The 22,413-nt window shown below is 39.2% G+C and overlaps 1 protein-coding gene across 13 annotated transcripts in view; it reads right to left on the reverse strand.

Annotated features, from left to right (window-relative positions):
- robo2 (roundabout, axon guidance receptor, homolog 2 (Drosophila)) overlaps positions 1–22,413 on the reverse strand; it is a 343,344-nt gene that overhangs the window by 164,409 nt on the left and 156,522 nt on the right. The gene's annotated exons all lie outside the window — the stretch shown is intronic.

Here is a 22,413-nt window from a genome sequence, read left to right on the forward strand (position 1 = left end):
GTGCACCAAGACAAGGAGAGAGGCAGCCTGTCTGCATACCAACAATACTATACATACAGCATGAGTCTTTTTCAGGGCAAAGTGCACAGACATAAGGCAGAAAGCAGCAAGCACAGAAAGAAATCATCACAATCTATTCTCAAATTATGGACAAATTTCGATAATATAGGTGGACACAGCAGTCGTGACACAAGCAATGTTGAGGTTCAGAGAGAGCGAGTAGGGGGGTTGTGTATGTGCTCTGCACTATTGCCCAGCAACCTCCTTCATGTTGCTTCACCAGTTAATTATAGAGTGAGCTGTGAGCTGTGAGCTCCCCCTACTGGTGTCAGTTATAGCAAGCGTCTTGTCACCAGGCTTAGTAATACTCCCCTTGGTGTAAGAAGAGGACACAGCATATGCAGCCCCAAAAGCAATATTTTCTAAATCAACATGAATGATATAACAGCGTTGTTCCCTCACATGCATGTTTCTATTATTTCCAACAGCAGAACTAGGCAGATTTGGTAAACACCAGAGAATTTCCTTCAACACATGGTAATACAAAAATAAGTCACTTATATGTTATAAGAACACAAGATGAATATGCAGCATCACTTCAAGGGGGTTGTAATCACCAACAGTTTTCCAAAAAATATATTAAAATATTACATTTTAAAAAGGTGACTACAGTCTTCTCTTCCCTCGCAGAGTACAAAGAATGGAAAATGATTTATCATTTTATCCAAAAAACTGACACATTGCAAATACTGTGGTTATATACAGTATTAACATATATATAAATAACAGTGGAACAAAGGATGACCAGATGAAGATATAGAGATGAAAGACACGATCTAACAAGTCTCCCCCTTTGTTTTTCCACCTGAGCAGACGCAACACGAGCAGGAGCACAACCTAAAAGTTTTGGATTTCCCATTTTATGATTTCCTTCAAAGTCAGCCATAGAACAAAGCCCTCAGAACTCACAGTATTTGCCCTGAGGGTGTCTGTGAAAACCATACTCTCCCAGTAAATGGAAAGGTAAATGGACTGCATTTATATAGTGCTTTTCTAGTCTATCAACCACTCAAAGTGCTTTACAACACATAACACACAACAACATTCACACACTGATGGCGGAGGCTGCCATGCAAGGTGCCAACCTGCTCATCAGGAGCGATAGAGAGTTTTACAATATTTCTAATGCTCATTCACACACACACACACACACACTCACACACAGTTCACACACTCACTCAATTTGGGGTTCAGTATCTTGCCCAAGGACACTTCGACATGTGGACTGGAGGAGCGGGGGACTGAGCCACGGACCTTCTGATTAATAGATGACCCGCTCTACCTCCTGAGCCACAGCCGCCCATGATAAATACAATAACAATAAAAAAAATATAGAGACACCATGACAGGATGGCTTTGGCAAAGGAAACCACTTCTATCGCCTTTAATAATAGCTTTGACTGCTCATGTTTTGGTTTTTTTTTCTTCCATTTGTTTGTCAAGCTGCGTGTTCAAGCTTGCCCTATAAAGGCCTGACTGGGACTGCAACATGTTGTAAGTTTGCTAGCCAGCTCCCATTGCAGACTGCGCTGTCAGCTGGCCAGACACAGTGATTTGTCTTCATATTTTAATATGTTTGTGAGCTGCATGCAAATGGTGTCTTCTCAGTGCTTCCATGCTGTCCTAGTTTCTAACAGATGCATGAAACCACACACACACACACACACACACACACACACACACAAAGCCAAACAAAAATTTATTGTGTCATCAGTGTTGCTGAAGGTTTGAGGCAAATAAAAGAGAGAAAAAAGGGAACTGGAGAAAGGTCATTTACTAAGAAGAAAAGCCCACTTCAAACATAAACAACAGAGTGTATGGCTTCATTGATGGAAAAGTAAGTAGAGTGTAATTCTCCCTCAAGCCCAGCCTTTTGTTCCCCACTTTCAATCACTGTATCTGCAGCAGAGGCAGCGATATTCCCCCGGTTTCTAAATATAAGCTGAAAGTGGATTTATTTTAATTAAAGTGGAGGCTGTGTTTATTCAGGATAAGGCATGTTAAGGGCTAAGCCATGGACTGATAACTCACAGATACTCTAATATGAGCTTATGCTTCACTGTTGGACGAACGTCACAGATCTTTTATTAGGGTGACATTCATAATATTACGGACAAACAGGGTTTTCTAGGTTGATGAGTTCTTTCATTTGAAAACTGAGAGGATGCAGATGAGGTATGAGCCACACATAAAAGAATGTGATGTCATTGAGGGCAAAGCAAAGCATGAGTAGTTGTTTAGAAAAAGTGCATCAATAACACAGATGGAACCAAAGATATTAAAAACATGGAGGAAAAAATAGTCTTTTATGCAATTATTTCTTTTTTCCATCCCTGCAAAAACAATTTGAGTTTACCGCCATATGCTGAGGTGGATCATTTGTTTTAACTGAAACTAATCATGTCGCAATTACTGTCACGTTTTTGTATAATTATGTGTTTTTAACTGAATTAAAACAAATAATCAATCAGATAATTCCCCCTTTTATTGTCCCTGTAACATCTGCTCATTGATGGATCCTGTGTGGACCCATTCATTATGAAGGTTGTTTAGCTTGACCCACATCAATCCTCGTCCACTTCTTAAGTGACATGACTTCAATCGGCCAAGTTGATTCCTAAAATCCACTGGCATCTGTGGCAAAATTAAGTTAAATACATTTCTTGTATTACTACAATAAAATACAAAAAAAAAAAAATGTTTTATTGCTTTTCAACAAAAGACAGAAAAAACTTTAAGCAGAGTGTGCGGTTTTATCACTTTTAGATCTGTAGTGCTGCACTCTTTAATCAGTACATCCTCTAATATTTTGTGTTGCTGATTAAAAATCTTTTATCTGGTGGCTCAATTTATAGTGAGGCAATGTGAACATAAAGTGCTGCAGCGTTGTTGTTTTTTGTAGATAAAAGCACAGCTGAGGATCAATAGGGGGTCCCCAAGTGGAGAGTGTGATATCTATGAGACAATCAGGAGTGTACAACAGCAGCACACACTATGGGGGTTTGGAGAGTACACATTCCAGCAGAGACATTTGCTGCATTTTAATTGCATGTAACTACGGTGCAATTCCAATGCAAACTATGAATCAAATGCAGACAGTGACAAAATGTGTAGTTTCACCAAAGCTGCTTCTTCTGCGTGTCTGAGGGAGAAAGAGGAAAGTGTTTTTAATTGTGTGCCAGGTCAGAGGTTCAGGTAGCAACATCACTCATGATCAGATCAGAGTGGTATTTGGGGAGCTCTTAGCTGGATATCTTTCATGGCTGAGTATCCCCTTACTGGGTTTAGGTCTCTGTGTAGGGATGATTAGGAGCTGGAGGTAGAGGGAGGCGGTGTGTGGAGGGGGACGATGTGTAGAGGGGTGATTAATGTAGATGTCAGTAGTGGCCCTCCCTCCTCTGCTCCCTCCCCAGCATCCGTAATGACACCTGGGGAAGGCAGAATGGGCCTACCTGCAACCCAGGCTCCCTCAGCAGGGCATGATTCTTCCCCATGATCCTCCTCTGTCAGCAGTCCTGTCACTGGGCTCGGATCAGACCCTTATTAATGGGACTCTATGTCAAACATAGATATTAAGCTGTGCTCTGCTCCGCACTATCCTCGGCAATAACACCCACACAGGCACACACACTGACACAATCATTTCTATACAATACAGTGACAGACACAAATACACACAGAGCACAAGCACAACACAGCACACTCATAACTCATAAACACATCCCTACATGCGCGTTAACATTCACTGAAATATTACTTTCTTATTTAGCAAGTTTAACGGATTCCACTCCAGCATGACAAAGAGTCCATAGATCTATTAGATATCTCTGTTTCTTCCCTCTCCTTCGACTCTTTAATACACACAACCCAATATCACATTATGCTGAAAAAGTGACAAACCTCTCACTATGATGCATTGTTCAACAATGCAAATCACACCACCCAGGAGTGAATAAGATCCATGCTGTTCGAAAAGGGTAGATGACTACTGAGAAAGGATTCAGCATAATCTCTGTCCAGAAATGTGGCAGGCTGCACCCTCACTGCTGGCCAAGCCTCGGCGACTAGGACAGCTTTTGCTATTTAGGCTTGTGGTTTGAATGTGATACATGAACAAGGGAGACATTTCTAAGAACTCAGGTTTTGGGAGACATAAAACAGCAGATCTGGGTTTATTCTCTGCAATAAAACATTTAATGGAAGTCAGTGTGACACATGTTAAATTCCGTGCTCACTGATACTCCCTAAGAGGGGCTTAAGGAGGAGGTAGGGCAGATGGAGAAAGTATGGAGGACATGACACCTGAGCTCAGTGTGGAGAGAGGCTTCTATCAGCAGGACTGTATGTAATGCATCGCTCTGTCTTCCTCTGAGTTCACTGAAAGGCACAGGAAGTGAGATAGGGGCACCCTATCAAATGTTGCAAAACTGGGGATTACTGTGTTAGAATTCTTGCTTTTCACATTGAGTTTGGCTGTGTCATTTCCTGTTCTTGTCTCTCACTTTCATGTAGAGGTTGGTGCTAAATAGCTAGCTTACGATATGTGATTTTGTTTGCAAATTTATGAGAACATGCAGAATCTATGAAGCAAAGGTATGGGACACAGTTAACAATATTCACATGTTTCCATGGGTATTAAGATGTAGACATGTACCGTAACTATTTTTAGGAACATGGAACTTTTTCTTCAGCCAACCGTGCTTCAGCAACATTTAGAATTAGGATGTTTGAGGAGATGACTATGGCATACTGTAGCTAGCAATATAAGGCATGCTGCAGTCAAGACAAACCAGCAGATATTTGAAGATCTTGAAGAAAATTCTGCACTGACTAATCATGGAAAAGTTATTAAAAAAAAAACAAATATTCTTTGCTCAACATAAACTAACATTCAAATTAGTTTACTTGAAAAGATCTTTTCAAAGTAGCTACTAAGAAACTTAAGTAAATCTGGCTGCAACCCTCTTAAAAAACGTAAACAACTCTAAGAGTCTACAGCTATGCTAGCAGCTCTGTAAGGCAGTACTAAAGTTGCCAGTATGTCTCATCAGAACTGCTTGTTGGATGGTTCAACAGCTTCAGAAACCCCTTCTCCCCACATCTTTCCAACATTGAAATTTGAGGGGCTGTGCTTGACTATTTCTGAACTTTCTGAAACCAACAATCCCACATCCACACCAACTCCATGCAGAGATTGGCCAGGCGTGCAGAGTAGCTAAAATAGCCAGGGACTGAACTTCTCTCAAGCTTTTTTCATTCTTTACACAACAATTTCTGTCACCTTTGATGTGTACAAATGAGTGTAAACACTCTGAATGTCTTCCAGGAGGGACTCGTCTCATCCCTCTCTGTGAAAGCAGGCTTCGACAACAAATTATTTTCAAGCATAACCCTAAGGCACAGTGATGCATTGAGCTAAATGCTAACTTGCTCACAATATAAATGCTAATATACAGTACCAGTCAAAACACATGTTCCCATTCACTTGAATGAGAAAATGTGTCTGTATAACATGCTGATACTTAACAGGTATAATGTTTACCATGCTCACCACCTTTGTTCAGAGTTTTAACATGCTAACATTTGCTAATTAGCACTAAACACAAACTATGACTGAGGCTGATGAGAATGTTTTTGGTTCTGTTAATTTTCAACCTCTGGGAACCATGATGTCAGTACAAAACTTTGTGTCAATCCAGCTGAAAGATGTTGCAATATTTCACTGGACAAGTGAAAACATTGACCTGCCATTGGCACTATGGTCCAAATCCCAGTGGGCCACTGCATTCGTGGGCTGGTGGACCGCCCTGTCTGTCTCTTTACTGGCGCTCTCTGTGTGCCTGTCATTCAGGGTGTGCATGAGAGCATGCTGCATGTGTGTCCCGGGATGAGGCTCACTGGCCAATCACAACCTAGTTATATACTGTACTTAACCCCCCCACCCCTCAGTCCCAGCAGATAAGTCCAGGGGTGAATTTCTTTCCCAGTACACCCCTGAGGTCCAGGAATATGGATGTCCGTACCAAATTTCCACCTATGGGGCCATGCCACTAGCATAAAAAGTTGCAGTAAAGTACACTATATGAGATAGGTTCAATTGCAAGGAATCCAAAGTTAACTTCATGGGATGATCTGTCTCCTTCCTTCTTTTTTTTTTCTATTTTGTGTCAAATTCTCGTTTCCCCCCACTCTTATTACATATTCTAGCTCTCCTTCTTCAACTACATTCCTGTCATTTATGGAATTTCCCTGTCTACGTGAAAAACAGCCCACTGCCGGGGTCCTGAGAGCTGAAGCTAATTAGCTGGCCTACTTTTTCCTGAGCGTAGCTGCTTAATCTGCCTCTGTGGAAACTCATCACAACTGTCATCCCCCACCTAGAGCAGACCTTGATAACAGGGTGCTACTCATTGCCATGACAGGACAGGGTAAACAGTTTGGTTCAGTGAGCGATGGGCAGCAGACGCTAATGAGTGAGAAGTGAATACTTGAGCCCTGACTAGTCAGAAGGGAGGCAATGAGAGGAAGGGAGGACAAGAGCTTCTCAAGTATCTCTCCAACCTCCTTATCAGTTAGGACATTGTCCTTCATCTCTGCAGTCCTCCTACTCAGGCACACAGCTACAGACAACATTAGCAGGGCTCTATTTCCTCTGGTTTGTAAATCTCGAAGACTGGACTGAAGAGTGGTTTCATGTTTGGCATGAGTAAACCTTCTGTGTCAGTCCACTGTCTCTGTTTAAAAAGGAAGTTATTTGTTTTCATTAACTCTGCAGGGAATTCTGTAAGGGCACAGTTGGTCCCATGAATGCCCAAGTAACCCTAATAAAGCACCCAAATAAATGGATTTATTTAAAGTATAAGTATTATTTATAGTAGTAAGTATTATAATCTCAAATGTCTCAAATCTCAATGGTGACTGAGCCTATGGCCTGCTGATGAAAGCTCTTGCATTTACAATATTATGATTATTACGAACTGGGTGTCGCTGGCGTCTTTCCCGTCATGCATTCAAATCACACAGCGGTGTAGTTAGTGACGCGTTTTCCATCACCCATTGGTTGATCCGCCAGAGAGAGTAGGCAGACCTAACGCAACAGACTCGCTCTTCAATTCACTTGTGCTAGCATGACATCACACAGCAACACTTTAACAAAAACAGGATTGTTAAACCTATTTACACTTTTATCCAAATATAAATACAAATACAAATAATCTTGCTGCCTCAACAAATACAGATACAAATACAAATACTGGGCTCTCTGCACATCCCTAACAGTGACACTGTTTTGATCTCTGGGAGTGAGGTCAAGATAGGTCCAAACACACCTGCTTTACCGCTTAACGTCTTATGGTGCCACCAAAGAGAATGAAACAGAGATTTTTGAGATTGTATCTTTAAGCTATCAACAACTTTAATTAATAATTTCTTTCCCCATTGTTGGGAATGTTAACTTGGCATAAATATCCTCAACAAGGACAAAGAATTTATAAGTCTTGTTGAGGAAAATACACTTTACAAGACAGACAGCACAACACACTGAAATGTCTGAGGTACATTTTATCTAATCAAAAATACCATTATTATCCTGTTGAGTTTCTCCCATGTAAAAACAGTATATATATATATTGTATATTTCCTATTCTAGTTTTTATTTTGGCAAACAATTTAACTAAAGAAATGTGTTTTCAATATGAGGAGAATGAGGAAGAGATCATCGTGGAAAGGCTTTCAGATGAGTTGGTAGTATTAGTATGATTGCTAGCACTTTGCCTCATGCCAACATGGTCACACTTATATGAGCACATATGTGCTAGCATATCAATCATGTAAATTTTCTGTCCAGTCAAGAATTGGTTATGTTGACATACTGTGTTAAATTGCATCTGCATTAGTGTCCCTGAACCCTTCTACTGTATGTTACTATGGGCTAAACTAAAAATGAATTCCTCCATTATCAAATGTGTTTTTTAGTCATGTACCAGCTATTTCTGTGTAATAGTGCTGGCACCTTTCCTGGAATTAGCTACTCTGAATATTTATTATTCTTTGTTAGAGGAAGTGTGGGTGTGAGCATGAAGTTAAGTTTAATTAGACCAGCTTTCTAGTGGTGGCATGTGATCAATAAACAGTATTTAAGGATTGTTAGACAATCCAGTTGTGGGAAGGCTTGAAATTTATTTTCTGCTTAAGAAGGCAACAAAAGTATGTGGAGATGACATTATACTATGAGTGTCACACTTCAATATAGTATTTATGTGTTAGTTTATTTAGTAAGGGCAGTATTTATTGGATTGGATTGCATTATATTTTTGATGCTATTATATTGTGCAAGAGCTCATGTTTTTTTGCCAGTATGAAAATACTGTAACTTTCTTTGCTCTGTAGCAGAGCAGCCGCTCACTAGAGAAAGTCAGAGTGGTTGACAGAATTTCTGTAAATTTCTGAAAACTCAAAGAATCTCAAGAAATATCTTAGCAGCAATCTTACTGTTTCAAGTCCCAACAACTTTGACATAAGACTTTTTACTTTCTCCATAATGTGTTGAAAACTCTCTGTGTAATTTTAAAATGTATAATAAATATTATGCCTAATGTATGTATTGTTAATGACTGACATTATAATGTACCCATTGCAGCAACAGAATCTCATTTTCAGGGAAAATGACTGTATAAACTGTGTTTCATACAAAATTCAGCTTTTATATGCTAAAAGGCTGTTTTTTTTTTTACACGCTCTCAACTATGCACTCACTTTTGGAATGGAGCCCAGAATGAAACCTGCTCCTCTCACCTTCTCTCTTGTCCCAAACCTTTCCAGTCTCCCTGTCCCCTCTGTACACTATTAACTGGCTGTAATCATGACTAGAAAAACAATATTATCCCCTCAAGTCCTTTAAATTGTCTGCTGTGATCCTCACCTTTAGTCAGGTGTTAAAGGGGGTAACATTAATCTCAATATTCATATTTGGTAACCCTGTGGCCTGGGACAGTGTGATGTGTGGTGAACATCTGTTGTCCCCTATTGCCAGAAACTAAAATTTGTTGCCTCCTTTAGTCTGGGGTGTTGCCATGTACAGCTCCATGGAGCAATTTGAGACTACACAGGATGACTTACTGTGGTTGTGAGCAGTGAAATTATAATAGAAAACTTATTTGGACATTGACATATAAACAATCTTCTATACAAATTCACCAAAGCAACTTTGAGCAACATATTGTTATGAAGTGACAAAAAAAAAATCCTAATTTTAGCTGTTTAGTCTTGAAAACGGTCATTTACATTTGGCTCTCATTTATTGACACTCTTTGGACTGCTTTTAGCACTGGATTAAATAAAACACATCAACTTTTTGATTTTGAGGGGTATTCCACTTAAACAGACGGCCCCGCCCCTGTATGCTGAGTGCTATTGACAGAATCAATTGATGCCAGTACACATCAGAGGTTCAAATTTAATTGTCCCCCAAAATGGAAAGTGATTTAGAGCCTCAGGTCAGAGTCAACCTCAGATGACGCATTAGAGTTCCCCTTCCCCGTGCTAGTCCAGGGACACCATGACCCTTTTGGGGAAGAAAAATATTCAGACACCGGGGGCCCCCAGGCACTCCAACCGCCATAAATGCTTCAATGTCACCGATCAGAGCTCAGTGGATGGTCTGACACAGATGACGCTGGACATGACCGTGCTGACCTATAATTATTTTTAGGCATGATCTCACAAGCACACACACACACACACACACACACACTAACAGAAACCCATATACACAGAGGAAAAAACAGTAGGAGAAGAAGAAGGAGACTGGCAAAAAGCTACTTTATGGAACATACAGAAAACACGTTGAAGCACCTTACTGAGCGACAGATTGATTTCGTTTGTGACTGACAGTAGAGTTGGTTCATGACAACAGGCTGCAGCTCAGCTGTATCATTCAGGCTAAGCTTCGCTCAAACCACTGATCTGGTAATAAAACAATGGAGGCATGTAAGTGGATTCCACAGGGTGTAAGTGGATTTCACAGCAAGCAAGTGTCCACAGCAACTCCTAACCTGTGACCTCTTTCTGTGTTTGCTAACTGTCTCTCACAAATAATTCGAACCCCCCTCAGCTGAATGAATTACACAGACAGTATGGATCGTCATAGTCTCCTCAGGCCCTAATGAAACTGGGCTTGTGCCCCTGACATTTCCATCCCCCAGGGCCACGCCTTGCACGGCCACAGCCTCGTACCCTGGCCTTGCCACTTCACACTCTAATTGCTGCCTCATAAGCAAGCACCACAGCAACAAATCCAGTTAACGACAGTGGCATATTGATCGCTGGCAGGCAGGCAGGGAGCACCCCTGTCCCTAGGTATGGGAGGAGGGGCACTGTGGCTTTTACAACCTGAGGGATGGCCTGCACCCAATAAAGAGCAGGTCTCTGTGACAAAATAAAAACCAAAAGAGGGTCAGAGTGATACAATTACTGCTCGGCAGCTCTGACCCTAACTGTAGGTGAACAATAGACTGCAGGATGATGGTAGAAGTAAGGGGCAGAGGAGAGGGAGGCCCTCATTATAGAGCTAGGCCGGGAGACCTGTTCAATTTGCTCCATTAATGAGCGCTGAAGAAGCACTTTCACTCTGTCCCAGCAGAGCCATTACAGGCCGAGTCTAAGCACTGAAGAAGTCAGACTTCGCACCATGCCACAAATACTGCCGGCAGCACTGGGACATTAAACCAAACAGACCTGAAAGCTATGAATACACAAAGGGTGCTCAATAGCAGCCTGTAAATCCATAATGTCATCAAAACAAAAATGCTGCATTGGTATTTAAAATGCTTTATAGTGATATAGCATGTTAATCATAACCTCACTTTATTCATGTGTTTGGCTGCATATTAAATGTTGTAAATATCTCTGAACATGCTATACTGTACCACATGTGCTGACTGATATTACAGAACTTTGGGTTTTAAACAGTAAACAAGATGCCTAACTGGAAAATGAAACAAAGCATATTAGTCAAACTACTCATTTACATAGTAAAATGGCACAAAAAAAGGCAATGCTGCACTTTCTTCTAATTTATTTGTGCTACGGAGCACAGTTAGAGGTGATAGAATGAGGCCAAACAATGGGAAGCTTAGTGAGACTGCACTTCTGCTTAAATCTAACATCCATCAAAGATGTTATTTTTCATAGATACTGTATGTCCTACATTAACTGAAGCTGGTAAACATCAAAGTTGTAAGCAATCATCAAAGAGCATTTTTGCACATTCCATAATCTGTTTTAATGCGGTACTAAATTACTATTTTCCATTGCCTTTGTTGTCTAATCTGGCTTACTTTCAACCCACACTGTATCATACTGTCTCTTCCTCCAAGAATAGCTCTTTCTTCTGACAGTGGATGTTCACTCTCTCTTTTATCCCAGCCACATTACAAATTCTGCCTCTAACATTTGTTATGCTTACTATAGTGTCTGAACCCAAACATCACTAGTAATGTGTATAGTCGTTTTGCATCAGCTGTAAAAACTGAGTTGATAGAGTAAATATATAACAGTGTATTCACGATTTGTTATGGACAGTTTTTGGATATTTCTGCTCTGGTAAAAGTGTAGGCTCAATCATTTCATCATGTCACAGAGATATAGATATAGATATATAATACATTTACTATTTTTTCAATGAAAATGTGTCAAAGGCTCACGTATATTGTGTGGGCACTGCAGAGGAAATTACTATTAGAGAAAGGGTGGAAAAGACATCTGGTATTACCACAGAACTACAAGATGGCCACATCTGGACCAATAAAATTAGATGCTGATTCCCCTGGATAACTCTCTGTTGTTAGAACATAAACCCGACTCAGCACCATTTGGTTTCTGGCACGATCTCTCTATTTAACAACTTCTCCCTCCCTTCACAGTGTTGACCCAGCCTTCTCTCAGCTGCTATGGTCCAAGCACTTCTAAGCTGTCTGCTAATTTTTTGGCATGAAGAGTTGAATGATTTCAAATTTGGCTTGTGGAACTGATTATCAGCTGCTTCAGAGACACTTGTCTGCATCCAAAGTCCCTGTCTATTTTCCGTCAGAGTCTTGGAGCACTTTTCATGGTAACGTCAGGGCTGCTGAGGCTGTTCACCAAAATATACACTGAGAGAGATGGCCTGTGCTAACACAATAGATAGCTATACATTTTACCTTAATAAATTCATATCCTGTTCTATTGCAAATTAAGTATTGCATACACATTAATTTCTCTGTATAATTACATATCCATCAACATGTTTTCATATTAGTATTTTTTCTTCTTATTATACTCTTCTACCCTGTGTTGCTTGTCTTCACTCCACTAGGAAATCCCAGAATACAGGATGTAAACAATGGTAGACAAGAACTACAGGCGCTGTGTGTGTGTGTGTGTGTGTGTTTGTGTGTGGACAGACTATACAGATCAATTAATATGCCAGATGGGATTAGATGGGAAGCAACAAATTCCTTGATTTACTTAAGTTACAGAGGAGTTATCAGTTACATATGCTCCTTATGTCCACTTGAGAATATTCTTTGCAAGCTTTAATAGAAACACACACTGATTTGTTGATGTTTTGAAAAACAGTTGAACATGTTTCTGTCCATTTTGCAACTTCTTTTTCTAAGGCACATTCTGCTGCATCAATTTGTGCTCTAGATACACATGTATGTACCATACGTGTTCATACACATATACATATATTTCTATATGAATGTATTTATGTTTTGGTTAACGTAATGTATTAACTTGGCACTTTGTTGCATCTCTCTCCTTGTTTTGATTTACAGTTAACACAGAACAACACAGAGGAAGGGAAATACAACAGGGTTGCAATACACAATCATAAATTATAAATGCAATCCCTACAGGAGTAAAATTATAAATTCAGAATGGAGGTAAAACCAAACAAACTAAATCACAATGCACTCACATGGGAGTAAATAACTTCTGCAGTGAGACTGTGACTCAGATAACCTACTTTCAAAAATTATTATAGCAAACAATTAGCGGCTTGAAGACTCATGACTCCTTGTGTTCTGGGTGTTGTCACTGTTGCTGCGGTCGGTGTTACAGCCTTTTAGGAGATAAACAGAATGACTGTGTGGGCACGCGGCGTTAGGTCAACAACATTATTTGGATTTTACTACTGCAGCCCTGCTGTGCTGTGAGGCTGGCCTTGAGACTTTACTGTGTGCCATTAAGGTCTAACACATAAAACTGAAAAGGTCATCTCTCCTCTAAAAGTGTGAGGTTGTTACACACAGAGAGACAAAGATAGAAGTGAGAGAAGGTGATAGAGAACATTTGTATTTGCCAACTTAAAAGAAAACACGAGGATGTACAAGTTGTAAGATAAGAAACATCAAATATACATTCATTGCAGTTTCATCCCTGATAGTATAGGTCAATTTATCCATGTTGATGCTTTTCTTCTTCTTGGAAATCATATTATCGATATTTATTGTGGCTACATTTGGAGGAGATCATAGACTTTCTTTTGTGTTCCTTGTTGTGTCTTAGCTATAAACTGGAAACTTAATGTCCATACTGGTACTGACGTCCCACAATTACAGCGGACCGTAATTGTACTCCACTATCTTCAGGATCAAAAATAGGATATAAAAGAAATCAAGAAAGGATGTGTGGGTCAAAAGGGATTGCAACAATTTAAACGTGTTGCGCAGTTTGAGCTGAGCTTAATGGTTTCTGTGAGACAGTGTCATCTAAACACCTCACAGAAAAAGGATCTGTTTTAATAAGGCCCCTTGTTCTGAAACTACCTATTGATTTTCACTGTGGCAGGTTGTGGGGCAGTGACCTGCTCGGGTTCTTGGCTCCCACAAAAGCTAAATTGAGCCATGTAGAAGCTGAGTCTGTCTTTAGAGACTCCGGCTCGGCACTGACTCCCCCAGCAAATTAATTTCCATCAGGTGGAACTTTTTTCTGAAGCTGCAGAATTTCCCCACAATGGACCTGCTGCTGAAGATCCTGGCACACAATTTCCTACTTCCTTCCATCAGCCTCCACTGAGTTTGGGTCTCACCCCTCTGCTTTATTACAGCTCAACATTAGACCCATAACTCTGACCCAACAGCAGCACAATGGAACGCACCGCTACAATAGAACGAAACTTTCCAAATTAAAAAAAAAAAAGGAAAATCCACTCACAGCAGACTGTAAAATCTGTTGGACCTCAGCAGCTGAAATATACTGACTTTTTGACTTGACAAACAATGCAGAGAGAGAGGAAAACAGCCATCAGCATGGAGGTAACAATGTGACACGGATATAATGAAGGAACGCACACACCACTCACAAATAAGTCTATCCATAAGCATGCATGCACATACCTTGCATGACACATATCACTACATGACACTTATTAGGGATGGGCACTGAAGACTGGTCTTTAATTGGTACCATTTTCTAATTTGTCAATGCTGGTTTATTATTAGTTAAGTTAAGGAGAGGGAAGGAACAGTGTACCAATGAGTATCGATACAATAAAGCAGTATCTGTAATGGTATCTATAAAATCTTAACAATACAGATCCAGAACTAATAGCGGTAAACCACAACTGTGACAATTAAAAAAGCTCATGGATCTCTGTAAAACTTAAACAGCCAGCTGTAGCAGTGATTTTTCAATTGTCTGTACTAATCAAGTTAAAAGGGGGATAAACTGATACTAGAACTACTGTTGACTATTGTAAATACAGTTGTTTACATGTACTATTCAAGTGTATCAGGAAGGTTAAGATATTGGAAGAGCTTATTCCATTTTGAAAGGCTCTTATATAACTGTCTCTGCATGCTACATTCCATATCACCAAGGCGTAGTGTATAGTCAGTGTGCTGTCAGAGAAATGCAGCGGCATACTATTGAAATCCTGGTCAGGGATCACATACAAGCACATAACGTACTTTCCATCTGAGTGAACTCCTGCTGAAAGAACTAAAAAGATGAAAGGAAGCAGAGAAACTGTCGTATAAATGATCTGAACCTGAGATCAAACAAGAACTGCTTCATGTCATTTCCTCAATCAAAGTTAGGAACAAATCCAAATACTTTTCGCTTTTTGAAAAAGCATGAATAGATTGAGTAATTCAGGTTAAGAGAATGTGAATACCAAGGCATAGGTCACTCAAGTTACAGCGTACGTGAGGATATCAGTAAAGCCATGAAACAGTGCTCAAAGGCAGAATGGGAAAAACTGATATGAAAGTAGGAGGGGAAAAAACATTCAAGGTCATCCTCGCTCTTTTCCCCCACGGCTGCAAAACATTTCAGTGTACAGTGCTGCAGCACATTCATAGCTCAAACCAATTTTACCAGAGGAATCAATATAGCTGAAATATTGGGCTTTTATGAGTTGCTACATTCAGCTGGGGGCCATGTGAGCGGAGTAATGTGTTCAGCTAGATTAGATTTAAACAGCCTAGACATTGAGAAGGGGTAAAACAAACCAACAAGAGAGGAACAAAAAAGAACACAAAGGCTATGATTATTATAATTATTATTATTATTATTGATTGTTATGTCAATATAGTCCTGGAGCTGTACGCAACATTTAATGGAGGTAAATGCACAATGACTCGCAACTGGTAGTTGAAACTTATTTAACATTTGTGTGGAACAATTGCAAATTACATGACTTTAAAGAGAGGTACAGTATGTCCATGTTACACTGGTGGTGTTTAAAGCCTATAAGCAAACCACAATTGATTGTCATTAATATTTGATGCTGTTTAATTAGATAAACACAAGGCCCATATTTCCTTTTGCTATTCATTATTTATTGAACTCTTGTTTCCTATGTGTCAGCAGATTGCTGCAAGGTGTGGAGTTTGCTATATTTCTTAAGGCCCACTTCTTTTTTATTATATAGAAATAAACAAACCACACTGCAGTTTTTCTCATAAAACACAGTATGGTTTAGTGTATATTTCAGTAATATTAATCATCAGTGCCCCTGGTCTAATATATCTAATGAGTATTTACAACCAGGTTGTGCTGTGCCTCCAGTGGCTTTGGGCCATCATGTCTTTACGATGTGGTGCAGGTGGTTCTTGTGGTTTCTGACAGTGGCCTTTTTGAGACCTTGTGAAGTCTCAGAGGTGTTGAAAAGAACATCATGTCAGCCACGCTGCCACAGACTCACTGCTCAACCAAAGCCTGAAAGAGCATCTGAGGAAGCCATTACACAACCATAGTGCCAGGGAAAAGGGTGGGCCATTGGGGCCCCTTGGCAGTGCTACAGTCATTAATGCCATCAATTTGCCTTAATGACTTTCTCAATCCCAGACCTCAATTCCATTCGTCCCCACGCCAGACTGTATTTCGCCTCCTCTCACTGCCTGTAATTAATCCATTCATCTCTAAAAGATCCGATCAATGCTGTCTGGAATGAGAGCTGCCATGCCATGGGAATAGCAGAGGAAAAACATGTAGACCGTACTTTGTTCAACAGTGTTCGCATAGCTGGACTGAAAATGAAATTATTGATAAAACACAACTGTAAATATTGGCGAGCGTAACTGCATATAGTGACAAATTTACTACAGTATGTAACATCAATAGCAAATAACATGGAAATAAATGTTGCAGAAAGACTTTATCAAAACCCTACAGGCCTTCGATACATGTCTGAACTCTCACAGTGCGCCATTACAAAACTCAATATGATCATACAGTGAGCTTTCCAACTGGAGATGATTTTTCAATTCCAGTCCCATCATATTACTTTCCTGAGCTAAATGTCACGCACAGTATATAAAAAATCCATTTCCAATTTATGTATTTTAAGAGGAAGAGATGGTGTGCTGGAGGAGTGTTCTGTCCCGAAACCAGACTCAGTTACCATAATATCTGTCATGATGTTTTTGTGAGAGGAAAGCTTATTATAACCGCATGTTTGGGTTGTAATTGATTCATTTTGGGTAAAAAATGACAACATGCACAAGAATGTGTATGTGTTTGTGTGAGTGTTTGTGTGAGTGTGAGTTTTAATGATTCAGAAATGCTGGCCAGCAATCAGGCACCATGGGCCCTCCCACTGACCCCACCACTAAATCCCCCTCCTTGGTCTGGCCTAGGATCAATAAGTAATTTTTTGGAGCTGATTAGTTTGCAGCAGGAAGGTGGTCACTGTCTGATCTGTCCTAAGGATATAATCAAGCACTAAAAAGTGGCATTATTGCTGCTGTTATGTGAGCAGGGTAGGTGTAATAGTATGATGTGATACATGTTTTTTAGAGAGGGTGATTATGGGCCGCGATGTAGAAAAGAGCAGTTGACGCTCCAAGGAGCTGGCTCGGCTTGGAAAAGGAGACTGTTCTCCCTGGAAAGAGAGGCACTACACTATTGCAAACATAAACAAATACTACTGTTGAAATTAAAAGAAATTACTGATTTGGAGGCATGTTTTGATTGGTAGTTGAAAATTCAAAATAAGCAACGTTGTTTTTGGGTTGCCCCTGAAAAGCAGAGAAAATTAAAGAAAATAAGAGACTAGAGGGAATGACTACAAAAAAAGTCATTTAGGACACGTAAGACTCAAGTGCTCAAGAGCCGCAGTAAATTCTGCTGTTTCTGCCCCTGAGAGACTGATAGTGACACCTCAGAAATGAGTGGAGAAGGCATAAAAGAAATTTGTGGCCTGGATGAATTCTTACTTGTCTTTGGATAGAGCATGCCCAACATTTTAACCAGACACCTTCTGGTTAAAATGCTCGATCATTTCCTATTTGTTGCACACAGGCATAACTGTATTAATAGACTAATGTTTAAGTTTATGTCACGGGGGAGATCACAATTTACTAACGTTACAGTAGGACACAGATTCTTATGCAGATATTTGCATGCACACATTTATGCTGCAGTGACCTAATTCAAACAAACAAATTCAACAGTGCAGCCTTGAGACAAACAGTGAAGGCAAAAAAAAGTAGGACATCTGCATTTGCAATTGTATTTTTGACACACTTTGTGCAGTCTTCAAATGCTACAACCAGATTAGTCAATCCAGATGAGACACAGATAATTCACACCTCTTTACAATGGCAGGATTAAACTGACACAAATCGTTGGCTATACAGCATCTTCAGTCTTTACAGAACTGCCAAGAAATGACAAAGAGAATGATGAGTGGCATACCTGCTGCTGTAAATTGTTGTAAATAAAATAAAATAGAATAAAATGTCAAGTTGTAAATGAGTAAAATATACTGTTTATATATTTCAACAAAAGATTTTATTTCACAAAATAAACAAATTGCCTTACTCAGTAAGCGGCCAGGTTGTGTACATGATAAACTCTTAAGACTTTGTCTAACCTGCTACATTAAAACATGCCAGGCTCTGACACATTACCCTACCTTATGTTTAGAGTATTTTCCTTCCAAGATTTAGAATGCAGAGTTCACCTCATGTTGGATATTCTTCATTTAGAGGAAAAAATTTTGGACATGATCTATATTATAAACTGTGACCCATTCAAGTTGTCGTCTCTACTTTTATCCTTCTCTTTAGCCACCCTAGTTGATCAACGTTGGTCTTCCAGTCAGTTGATCAGACTTTGGTCCAGACTGAAATATCTCAGCAATTATTGGATTGACTGTCATGACAATTTACACATACATTTGGGGTGGCTGTGGCTCAGGAGCAGGTTTTCCACTAATAAAAAGGGTGATGTTTCGATCCCTGGTATCTCTAGTCCGCATGTTTAAGTGTCCTGGGCAAGATACTGAACCCCAAGTTACTCCCTGTGAGTGTGTTTGTGTGTGTGTGTGTGAATGGGTGAATGAGCAAACATTGTAAAGCGCTATATTGCTACTGATGAACAGGTTGGCACCTTGCATGGAAGCCTCTGCCATCAGTGTATGAATGTGCTTGTAAATAGGTGAATGTTGGCATGTGTTGTAAAGCACTGTGAATAGTCAGTACACTAGAAAAGCGCTATGTAAATTTACATTTACGGTCCCCCGAGGATGAATCTGACTGACTTTGCTGATCGTCTGACTTTTCCTCTAGTGCCACAAGCAGGTTGACGTGTTTGGCTTTTAGTTAAATAACTATTAGACTAACATAGACTACGGGATGACCATGTGGACCGTGTGATTTGGTACAAACTTTCATGCCCCCCCCCCATGATGAATTATGATAAGTTAGGTAATCCTTTAATTTTTCTTCTAGTGCCATCATCAGATTTTTTTTTTATTTTGTCTGTCAAATATTTTGGTGTCTGACCAAATATCTGCAAAATTAATGACATTCTCATCAGCCTCAGCTTTACTTTGTGTAGTGGTCTTACTTGCAAATGTTAGCATGCTAACAAGCTAGAGGAAAAGTCAGGGGATCGGCAAAGTTGGTTGGATTCATATACAGGGGACCATGAATTTGCATACAAAATTTCATGGCAATCCATCCAATAGTTTTTTATACATTTCAGCCTGGACCAAAGTGCTCATATAATTGCAGTATGTATCTGACATTTAACAATTTGTTTGACGATTACCAGTCTGGTTTTAATGTTAACTGCAGTACAGAAACTGCCCTGGTCAGAGCTATTAACAATCTTAAAATAAGCTCAGACAATCATAAAATCTCTTTTTTTGTACTTTTTTTGTACATGACCTCAGTGCAGCCTTCAACACTGTTGACCATATAATTGTTCTTCAGGGCCTTGAACATTGTTTAGGCCTTAGAGGCACAGTTCTTAATTGGCTTTCTTCCTATCTTAGTGGAAGATCTTTTTCTGCTTCTATTGGTAACTTTGACTCAGTTGAAGTCAGCATTCCCCCGTATGGAGTCCCTCAAGGGTCAATTCTTGGTCCAGTGCTGTCTAATTTGTATATGCTCCCACTTGAGTCCATCATTCAGCAATACAATATTTCATATCACTCCAATGCTGTTGACACACAGTTATACATATCTGTTTCTGCCAACAGCCTTAGCGAAATGAATGACCTCATCCAATGCATTGCAGATATCAAATACTGGATGGCCAACAAAAAAAATTTACAGCCAAATGAGGACAGAACAGAGAATCTTTAAGTAGGTCCCAAGGCTTTGAGGCTCCAAATGCACTCTTCGTTAACTCCCTTGTCGGTAAAACCTTGTGAGCATGCCAAAAACTTGGGTGTGATTTTGGATGCTGAGCTTAACTTCCAGAAGCACATATTGCCAAGACTGCTTTTTATCATCTCAGAAATATATCTAAAGTTAAATGCTTCCTGTCACAGTCAGACTTTGAAAAGCCGGTTCATCTGTTTATTTCTAATAGACTAGATTACTGTAATGCACTTTTTGCTGGACTGACAAAGCAGGTATTAAATAAACTCCAGCTCATTCAAAATGCTGCAGCCAGAGTATTAACTGAAACCAAAAGGTCTGAACACATCAAACTTAATCTTAACATCAAATTTAAATCTTAATGTACTTCTTATTGTTTGTAAATCTATGAATGGCTTAGCTCCTTCCCTCATTGTTGACATGATCACAGAGCACACACCGGACAGATCCTTTAGATCATCACACAAAGGTCTTATCACTATACCTAAAATAAATTTTAAATCAGCTTATGGTGCCTTCACTCATTATGATCCTACTCTCTGGAATTCTCTACCATATAAACTAAGGTCTGCTACAACAGTGTCTTCTTTTAAAAGCAGACTAAAAACATATATTTTTTCACAAGCTTTTAATTATGTTTAAAGTAGGTGATTAACAGCTTAAACTTTTAGTTTTTAATCAGTATTATTATTATTATTATTCCTTTTTAATAACAATAATTGTAACTTCTTATCTTTTTCCCCTTTTATTGTAATAGCTTCTTATCTTATATGATTTTATCTTATCTTATATGTTTTTTATATGTAATACCTTCTTATCTTATATGTTCGTATCTTATATGTTTTTGTCATATATGAGCCCATTTTCCTATGTTTTTTGCTTTTTATCTTGAAGCACATTGAGTTTATGCCTGTCGTATGAATGTGCTTTATAAATAAACTTGACTCGACTTGCTTTGTTGCTAGCTTCTGAAGCTTTTTTTGGTGAAGCTACTGTTAGTAAGTATTAACTGCAGTCACCATAAACAGCACACTATTGTGCAGAGATTATTTTGTCCATGACATATAATAATACCGAAAATATAGACGTGATTCATTATTCATAAAAGTACATTAAATGAACACAGTTACTATTTAGACCACTATTCATAAAAGCAGAAAGAAGAGTCATTTCTGAGGAGAGCTCAGAGTGACACAAACTAAACTGGGGAAAGAAGAAGTGGGTTAATATTCCAAAATTGCTGTAAATTTAGTAAAAAGAGGGATATATCAATTCATGCATTAATGTCAACCATATATAAGGTACAGCAATGTATTTGTGTGCAAGCTGCTGCAATTCTAGTAAGAGCTGCAACCCACACAAATATCCCTTTAAAAGGTGAGGAAATCTCCTTTAATGGATGCCATGAACTCCAAGTACCATGATCTCTAGGTGACATTTCTCTACTATGAAAAGCAACACAGTGATACTAAAAGAAACCAGACACACCACTTATTCAAAAGCCTTAAAACATATACATCCAGGGAATTTTATAGTACAGGCCTCAAAATGTATCTCTGATTTTAAAGTATTGAACTATTAGGCCCTTGTGCCTGGGATTGCTATATGTTCCCTCTGCTGTGTAGCCACAATGTTAAGCTTAGCTCCTCGGGGTCCCATGATGGTGGTCATAAATTGGATGTGTGTTTAACAGAGAGCTGACCACGGCTGTCGCTATGCTTATCATATTTTAACTTAAATGCAGGTACACCACAAATGATTTACAATCTGACCTTTACAATGACATCTCAGGAAAAAGTCTGAGATTAAGAACATGGTGTAAGTCAACCTATAAGGGAAACCTCTTACTTTTCTATTTTCTTTCTCTCACTTATATAAGCATACCAAATGGTCCTTTCTTTAAGCTCAAGAAAGAAAAGTCTGAAAAGTCAATCAGTTGTGCAGCATATGAAATTTAAAAAAAAAAGATTAAGTAACAATACTTTTACCTAGTCATGTCTGCTACGTGAGTTCAATATCATTGCTGTATTCAATGACATTAGACTGAGCAGAGAGTGCAGTGCATTTAAAAACAATGAATTGAAAGAGAAAAGCAACTAGCAAAATGTGCCCTCTACTGGATTTTGTCAGTAATGTTTACAAAGGATGCTCCAGACTAAACCATATTTTATCAGTACAGATAGTAAGAAATGACTTCATTTTATTGTTGTTGTTTTTTTGACTATAACATTTGATTTTTAGGGCTAAGACA

Source organism: Thunnus thynnus, chromosome 7 (genome assembly GCF_963924715.1).
Source record: "Thunnus thynnus chromosome 7, fThuThy2.1, whole genome shotgun sequence".
In the NCBI taxonomy this organism is placed as follows: domain Eukaryota; kingdom Metazoa; phylum Chordata; class Actinopteri; order Scombriformes; family Scombridae; genus Thunnus; species Thunnus thynnus.